The 9540-nt window shown below is 38.1% G+C and overlaps 1 long non-coding RNA gene across 1 annotated transcript; it reads right to left on the reverse strand.

Annotated features, from left to right (window-relative positions):
- Positions 1-466: 466 nt before the first annotated feature.
- LOC127084038 (uncharacterized) lies at positions 467-1836 on the reverse strand. Its single transcript, XR_007788606.1, has 2 exons — positions 920-1836; positions 467-730 (listed from the first exon to the last, which is right to left on the reverse strand). It is a non-coding gene; the product is annotated as an uncharacterized LOC127084038 (long non-coding RNA).
- Positions 1837-9540: the final 7704 nt, after the last annotated feature.

Below are 9540 nucleotides of genomic sequence, written 5' to 3' on the forward strand. Positions count from 1 at the left end.
ATTTAATCATTGTTTTGAGTTAATCTTGTTATGAGTTAATTTTGATAATTCAAGTAATTTTGGAAAGTCAAGTTAATTTGGATAATTCAAGTTAATTTGGAAATTCGAGTTAATTTGGATAATTCAAGTTAATTTGGAAATTCGAGTTAATTTGGATAATTCAAGTTAATGTGTAAATTCAAGTTGATTTGTGGAATCGTTTTTTCCTAATGGGCCATGCATGTGCTATTCGAGAGTCAGCCCATTCCTTTTTTCATATAAAAAACTCAGCATAAAAAATTAACATTTGCAATGTGCAAGATTCTTAAGCCCAATATCAAACCCATTAATCCAGATATCCATCATCCATGCCAATTACCCAGTTCTTATTACCATCCCATTTTCCAAACCAATGTCCATTTAAATCCATATCCAATATCTAATACTGATATAGATTCACCAAATCTAATCAACTAGATACCCAATATTCAATTGACATAGTCGTATCCTCATTCAATGAGACAAAGTGCAAGTAAAAACGCAGCATGGGATGGAACGAATCGCTATGAAGTGGAATACAGGCAAGTGAAAGATGCGACTAACACACAACCAAGACGAAGCGCAAACGTTAAATTCAACACCGCGAAACAACAACAGCCACAACCAAACGCGAAACAAGCTGCAACCGAAATGCGGAAACGGCGCCATCCAAAACAACTCAAGGCCATGACGTCAACAGCTACACCAAAAACTGCAAAGCCAAGTTGGAGAGTGGAAAACTCAATTATTTTATAACCTGTAAAAATGGCTCTAACGGAAACAACCCCTTAACAAACAAATTAGCAGCGTTATAACTCCTAACCGAGTTACACAAAGATTTTAACGGTAGCTAACCGATCTAACAGATTGAAAATGTATATAAGCCAGTACTGTGATTTACTTGGGAAGATTTTTCATTTTTCTTCAGAATCGACACTGCAACTGTCACAGTTACACGAATCTTCATCACTATCACTTCACCTTCTTCCTCTTTCCGAACAACCGCCGCGGCACAAGCAGCTTCTCGGCGTCTTCTTCCTCCTTCCTTTGAAACGCAGACGAACTCTGCACAACAAACTCTCTAACCGCATCTGAGCTGCAACTCCAATCAATAACTTCAACCTTCACAAACTCCGCCAAGAAACCATAACAGAACCATCACTCACCCTCAACAACAATGCAAGAAGGATCCAAAGAGAAGAAGTGAAAAAAGAATGGAAACAGAAGCAAAACGGTAAGGAAGAAGAATCCAACAAGCAAGAGGAGGCTTCTAAGATATTTAAATACCTTCATGCTTCGGTTCATTACCGGGAGAGACTATTGGATTCGCTGTACATCTCCATTTTCACTTTTCTTTGCAACACCTCAACGCAGCGAAACACGCGCAAATCGACTAACACAGAGGCGAATACACCAACATCATCGAATCGGAAAGTATCAATCTCACTCTATTTCATTTTGCGCACGCAAGAAGACGAGGGAAAGCGAGCTTTAAAATCGGTGATCCAATTTCGAAATCCGATTTTTGCCACTGATACGAATTGAGTTCGTCACATCGTGACCCGTTTGTTCGCGTTAGATTTTGTTCGCGGAGGTGAAGCTTCGTCGCGATTCTGGACGCGTTTGTTGCATCGGATTTTAGGGCCATTCATGTGTTACGAGTACTGAAGTTTCCGACGTTTCTGGTGGCGTTGATGGTCTTTGAAGAATTCATGGCCAAGATGGATCTGGATTGGTTATTGGGAGCTTGGGCTTTAGGCCCAAGCCAGCTTCCTCATACAACAATCTATACCCCTTTTTCAATCTGTTAACCCCCTAATCCATCTTTAATTATCTTTAAGTCATGTTAATCTTAGTTAATCCCTTAATTAACATTACACCTGATTTTTGTGGATCATGATTACGTTGGGATCCTCTCTTCTTTTAATTAGCATTATTACTAGGAGGACTTAGGTTAATCAATGATTAAGAATAGTTAGAAATTAATGTGATTTAGCTTGTTAAGAATTTAGGTTGATCTTGGTGTTAGAATTTTTCAGAATTAATTTAGTTACTGTTAACTTTGTCATGATTAGAATAATTGGTCATTAGGATGGATTATTGATTTTTGTGGATTAGGAATCGATTATGGTTAATTAGGTTCGATCAAGAATTGTAGTTTAATTAGATCGATTAGATTTAATCACCTTTTTATCCTCAAATTTGATTTTCCCATGAGTAGATATTAGGTTAAATTTTGACCATTAGGTATATCGATTTAAGTTGTCAAATGACGGTTTTGCCACTCGGTTAGAAATAATACATTTTTGAATGTTCCCTTAGTTTTAGGACTTAGAAAATATTCTAATAGTCTTTTAACCCTTTAGGTAGTTGTACACTCAATTCAACTAATCTTCCCCCACTGATTATGTCGGTCAAAGTACGCTTTGATTGACTAAATCCTTTGACTATGCTCAATTTCCAAAGCTTAGTCAAGTGATCAAAAGACCCGTGACGACTTGATAAAGCAAGTCCTTATGATCAAGATGCTTGATACTAGATCTCCAAGTACAATCAAGATTCAAAGATCAAGGTCGAGAGCTCAAGTTATTCAAATCAGTACAAGACATGACTACTATTCAATCACTACAAAGGTCAAAATCAACAATTGTTAATCATGAGCCAAGTTGTGTGCCATGAGTCTTAAGTAGTAGAGAAGGAATAAGATTGGAGAATTCCTACCCCCATTCTGAATATCTTTGGGTGTGGGACGAATGACCTGTTTGCTCATTGTATTCACCTCTATTCATAGGCTTTATCACAATTTGGTTCAAGTTGATTGGCAAGCCTTTGACCATTCTTCAAAGACAACCCTTCATCATGGGAAGCTGCAAGGAAATTCAACTATGATGCAAGTTGAACGTCATGAGCCTTAAGCAGTAGAGAAGGAATGGGACTAGAGAATTCCTACCCCCATTCTGGATATCTTTGGGTATGGTACGAATGACCCAACGCTCATCGTATCCACCTCTATTCATAGACTTTAGTGCAATTCGAATCGAACGATTGATAAGGTCTTCATCAATACAAGAAACAACAAAGATTCTCCTCTCTCCATTTGAAAGTTAAGACGAGAGTTACATGCCATAAGTCTTAAGTGGTAAAAAAGGAATGAGACTGAAGATTTCCTACACTCTTTCTGGATATCTTGGGTGCGAGACATTTTGCTTGTTGCTTATCGTATCCACCTTTACTCATAGACTTTAGTGTGATTCTTATAAAGTAACTATCAAGTCTACTCAGTCTCCATTCTAATCATTTCAATTCAATCATTTTATCATATTCTTTTGCCTTTAATCACATTATTTTCAGCACTAGTGGACTGAACTACGAAAGCTCTGATTTACTTATTGCACTATAAGGATACGTAGGCAGGAGAACCCAGTTTCTTCGCGAGCTACCTTATCTATTGCTACCCTATTTATTCAATCATTCTCCATTCATTAAATCAATACCACCTTTTTGAGATCGATCATACTTCTCCTTGGAATCCTTGTCTATCCTTTTGGGACGTCTTAACAATAACCTACCTCATCAATCGAGAGTTGTTTGGGACTATGCCCAAATACTTAATTCAGTATTTCTTTTTGGCTTTAACCTATAGTGGAGGTCTTACTAGTCCACATATGGGTAAATGCCCACCTTGCTCTTTGACTCAGAGTCTACCCCTTCTTGGATTCAAGATACTATCCTTATTTGATCTCAAACTGTTTGTTCTCCATCCAGTGATACACTATTCCTTGTGCTATAGTACTACAATCATTCCTTGAATTGGTGTTTGTCTTGTGAGTCACCCGTCGCTTATACAAATCTTTCTCTCTCTCTCCTGGTTTAATGGCAGTTAACCTTTTGATACCATTATGTTGGTATAAATTATACTCTCCATCACTGTATGTCTCTCTCTATTCTCGTGGTTCCGAACTACGATTGCTCTGATTTTCTCATTGCACAATGAGAATATGTAGGTACGAGGATGCGAATCCTTGGCGAGCATACTTCTAATTATTCCTTCTTCCGCCTTAGGGCATCATTCATATCTTCCACTATTCAGTACCTACCTTCGATCATAAATCGTTCATCCAATGACATACTATTTCTTTGACATCGAAATACACTTTCTTTGGAATTCCATACATACCATTTCCGGACGTATAGCGAATAGTCCGCATTTCTACCTAGAGTTGTTTAGGCTACACCCTATAACACTTAATTCCCTTCTTTTTTGGCTAAACACCCTATAGTGGCGGTCATACTAGTCCACATATCGGTTAAAGTTGTTTCCCTCTATGATACAAATCTCATTTCTCTTATGGATTCCAATACACTTTCATCTTTCGGTTTCAAACAATACTTCTTTAGTCACTTATTTCCAAATATGCAATTCTGTGACCTTGGTCACTTCCTCCCGTTCATTTCCACGATATATTCATATTCTACCTTCATTCACTCCATGTGATATACCAGTTATCTTTGAGCCAATTACACTATCTCTTCGTGCTCCTTCTTGCGTCATCTTGTGAACCAAGAGATGTTTGGGACTGTGCCCAAACACCTATTTCTTCGTCTTTTCAGCGTTACCCTATAGTGGCGGTCTTACTAGCCCACGTATTGGTAATAGCCACCTTACTCTTGGGTTAATCTTTTCACCCTTGTTGGAGTTCAAAACACTATCCTTTGGTTCAAACCATACTTTGATCACACTCCTTTTTATCTCCCGCCTCTAGTTTCTTGAACTACGATTGCTCTGACATTCTCATTGCATAATGAGGATACCTAGGCATGAGGGCCATAATCCTCACTGAGCACTTTATCTATTTCTCTTCCTTCCCCAATTCTTTTGCGAGTAATCTTAGAGATCATACGCATTCGAGTGAGAATAATCAAAATGGTTCCCATGGAGTACCATTGATGTTTGGGGGTGCTAATACCTTCCTCTTGCATAACCGACTTCCTTACCCAGGATATATCTTTCCCCCGGGTTTTATTAATGTTTCCCCTTTCCTTCTGGAAGTTCGATGGAGACTCTGTTGTATGTTCGAGCGTGCGATGCGTTCGAGTATATTTCCGCTAGCTTTAGCTGGTGACTCTGCTAGGGAGTTTGCTTGTAGTCGGGGGTCTCTTATCATATCCACCTTTACTCATAGACTTTAGTGTGATTCTTATCAAGTAACTATCAAGTATACTCAGTCTCCATTCTAATCATTTCAATTCAATCATTCTATCATATTCTTTTTCCTTTAATCACCTTGTTTTCAGCCCTAGTGGGCTGAACTACGAAAGCTCTGATTTCCTTATTGCACTATAAGGATAGGTAGGCAGGAGAACCCAGTTTCTTCGCGAGCTATCTTATCTATTTCTACCCTATTTATTCAATCATTCTCCATTCATTCAATCAATACCACCTTTTTGAGATCGATCATACTTCTCCTTGGACTCCTTGTCTATCCTTTTGGGACATCTTAACGATAGTCTACCTCATCAATCAAGAGTTGTTTGAGACTATGCCCAAATACTTAATTCAATCTTTCTTTTTGGCTTTACCCTATAGTAGCGGTCTTACTAGTCCATGTATGGGTAAATGCCCACCTTACTCTTCGATTCAGAGTCTACCCCTTCTTGGATCCCAGATGCTATCCTTATTTGATCTCAAACTGTTTGTTCTCCATCCAGTGATACACTATTCCTTGTGCTACAGTACTGCAATCATTCCTTGAATTGGTATTTGTCTTGTGAGTTCCCCGTCGCTTAGACAAATATCTCTCTCTCTCTCTCTCCTTGTTTCATGGCAGTTAACCTTTTGATACCATTCTGTTGGTACAAATTATACTCTTTATCACTATATGTCTCTCTCTATTCTCGTGGTTCCGAACTACGATTGCTCTGATTTTCTCATTGCACAATGAGAATACGTTGGCACGAGGATGCGAATCCTTGGCGAGCATACTTCTAATTATTCCTTCTTCTGCCTTAGGGCATCATTCATATCTTCCACTATTCAGTACCTACCTTACATCATAAATCGTTTACCCAATGACATATTATTTCTTTGACATTGAAATACACTTTCTTTGGAATTCCATACATACCATTTTCGGACGTATAGCGAATAATCCGCATTTTTACCTAGAGTTGTTTGGGCTACACCCTCAAACACTTAATTCACTTCTTTTTTGGCTAAACACCCTATAGTGTGTGGTCCTACTAGTCCACATATCGGTTAAAATTGTTTCCCTCTATGGTACAAATCTCATTTCTCTTATCGATTCCAATACACTTTCACCTTTCGGTTTCAAACAATACTTCTTTAGTCACTTATTTCCAAATATCTAATTCTGTGACCTTGGTCACCTCTTCCCGTTCATTTCCATGATATATTCATATTCTACCTTCATTCACTCCATGTGATATACCAGTTATCTTTGAGCCAATTACACTATCTCTTTATGCTCCTTCTTGCGTCACCTTGTGAACCAAGAGATGTTTGGGACTATGCCCAAACACCTATTTCTTCGTCTTTTCGGTGTTACCCTATAGTGGCAGTCTTACTAGCCCACGTATTGGTAATGGCCACCTTACTCTTGGGTTCATCTTTTCACCCTTGTTGGAGTTCAAAACACTATCCTTTGGTTCAGACCATACTTTGATCACACTCATTTTCATCTCCCGCCTCTAGTTCCTTGAACTACGATTGCTCTAACTTTCTTATTGCACAATAAGGATACGTAGGCATAAGGGCCCTAATCCTCATCGAACACTTTGTCTATTTGTCTTCTTCTCCCCATTCTTTTACGAGTAATCTTAGAAATCACACCCATTCGAGCGAGAACAATCAAAACTGTTCCCATGGAGACCATGGATGTTTGGGGTGCTAATACCTTCCCCTTGCATAATCAACTTCCTTACCCAGCATATCTCTTTCCCCCGGGTTTTATCGATGTTTCCCCTTTCCTTCTAGAATAAATAAAGTTCGATGGCGACTATGTTGTATGTTCGAGCGTGCGATGCGTTCGAGTATATTTCTGCTAGATTCACACTATAATTAAACAATTACGAGAAAATAAAAATAAAAACAAAAACTAAATAATCAAAATGTTGCGCAAGTGTTGCCTTGTTGAAATTATCAATAGTCTCCGACAACGATGCCAAAAACTTGATGACTTCTTGACAAATGTACAATAGTGTCGCAATAATCGAATCCATAAGGATTGTTATTTAACAAAGCAATAGTTGTGCAAGTATAAAAAATAACAATTGGGGGGGGGGGGGTTCAAGTTTGCATTTGAAAATAAAAGAAGTGTTCTGACAATTTAGAGAAAATGGTCAGATTTTGCCTAGAATCCCCTATTTCTCCCCTAATGATGTCTAATGCACTACATAAATCAAGCATCATTATATTTCTACAGCGAGTTAACAAGACCACTATACCCAATCCCTTGGTGTATAGCTGATTGATTCCTACTATAAGTCTTTTATGCCTATTCAACTAGTATAAGTGAAATCAGGCGATTATATAGCATGTTAACTCTAAGGCCACTACTCGAGGTCTTCTATCTCTATTCAACCGTCGTAAGTACGATAATTGCCCTAGACCAGACACATAGGCTAAGGGTAATTATTCCCTATACATCCATAATCACATTGATAAAATATCTCAAATAATGCGCTTTAAGTAAAAGAAGTAATTAAATAGAAATATACCTAAGATAATTCATGCAACATAAATTATATCCCAACATCTTCGAAATAGGCTCATCAGATAAAACCTAACATAAAAAATGTTTATCTATTCATACTGATAAAATTACAATACCAATTGATAAGAATAAGATTGCATAAGAATTCCTTGAAGATCTGACCTCTAATGCGCTCCAAAAATCACTTCCGATGTTGTAAATCGTACTCTTCATTCTCCAATCACAGAACCCGCCCAAAAAAAAGTTCAAAGTCTACCTTTATATAGCCATAAAATCGTACCAGAATGCGTCATAAATTACCCAAAAAAAGGGCCCATCGCACGCGCAATAAACCGCATCACGCGCGATGCTACTTTGGTTGCTATTCCACACGCGTGATACCTATTTTCTTCTTGCTTACTTTTGCTCCTTTTTCAGACAAATTTCTCTAAGTCCCCAATTCTTCATACCTGATCATTTTTGCTCCATTCTTTTGCCATTATTCATCAAATTTGATCATTTTCGACTTGTTTTTCTTTGTTTATTTGACAAAAAAATGCAATGGCAGAGTATCATCACTCACCCTTTTGGATGACCCCCGATTCAACAATATATCGAGTCTAGGATACTTCTGACAGTTCCATCTGACGTAATGTTGGTTAAGAAAAGGTCAGCGGGTTCACCGTGGTTGAAGGAATTTTATACAAAAGGGGTTTGTCCATGCCAATATTGAGGTGCTTAGGGAAAGCTATAGCTAATTACACCCTCTAGAAAGTGCATGAAGGAATAGTTGGACAACACTTGGGAGCAAGAGTATCGACTAAGAAAGTTTTGAGGGTGGGATACTACTGGCCGACCATGGTCCAGGACACATGGGAATACGTGAAAATATATGATTAGTGTCAAAGGCATAATGACGTATTCAACGCCTTGGCCACATAAGTTTACATATTAACATCTCCCTGGTTGTTCATGCAATAGGGAATGAATATCATTGGCCCTTTCGCTCCAACACTGGGGCAACTCATATATCTTATTGTTGTTATCGACTATTTTACTAAATGGATCGAAGCCAAGGCACTAGCCAATATCACAACAATAAACGTCATAAAATTCTTTAAGAGGAACGCCCTAAGCCATTGTCACAGATAATGGAACGCAATTTATAAACAAAAGCTAAAAAGCCTCTTGAAAGAATTTAGCATCAAACAACATTTTGCATCAGTAGAATATCCTCAAACAAACAGCCAAGCCAAGGCTGCCAATCAAAAAATAGTGAGATGCTTGAAGAGGTGGTTGGAGGAAGCCAAGGAAAATTGGGCCAATGCGCTACCACATGTTTTATGGGTTTATCGTACTACACCATATCCCAATATAATGGAGACTTCTTTTCGTTTAACATATTGAATAAAACTTATTATCCTAGTAGAGATTGAAGAGCTAAGTTGAAGAACAACAATTCCATTGCCAACAAAAAACAACGGAAAAGATATCAGAGAGAAAATTTATCTTTCAAAAGAAAAGAGAATGTTTGTTTCATTAACTAGCGCATTCGTTAAGCAAAGAATGGCTTTGGGGTACAATCATCGCGTTTGAACCTAGGAATTTCAAATCGGGGATCTGGCACTAAGGATGGAAGACATCAGAATAAAGAATACTTGAGATTGTAGGTTAGTTGTTAATTAGGAAAGCCCCTATCACATATAAGTTGGCACCATGAGAGGGGCGTATCTCCTAGAATCCCTCGAAGGAGAACATGTTCTAAGGACATGGAACGTCTCTACAATGAAGCGGTATTACAGTTAATAGT

Source organism: Lathyrus oleraceus, chromosome 5, assembly GCF_024323335.1.
Source record: "Lathyrus oleraceus cultivar Zhongwan6 chromosome 5, CAAS_Psat_ZW6_1.0, whole genome shotgun sequence".
In the NCBI taxonomy this organism is placed as follows: Eukaryota; Viridiplantae; Streptophyta; class Magnoliopsida; order Fabales; family Fabaceae; genus Lathyrus; species Lathyrus oleraceus.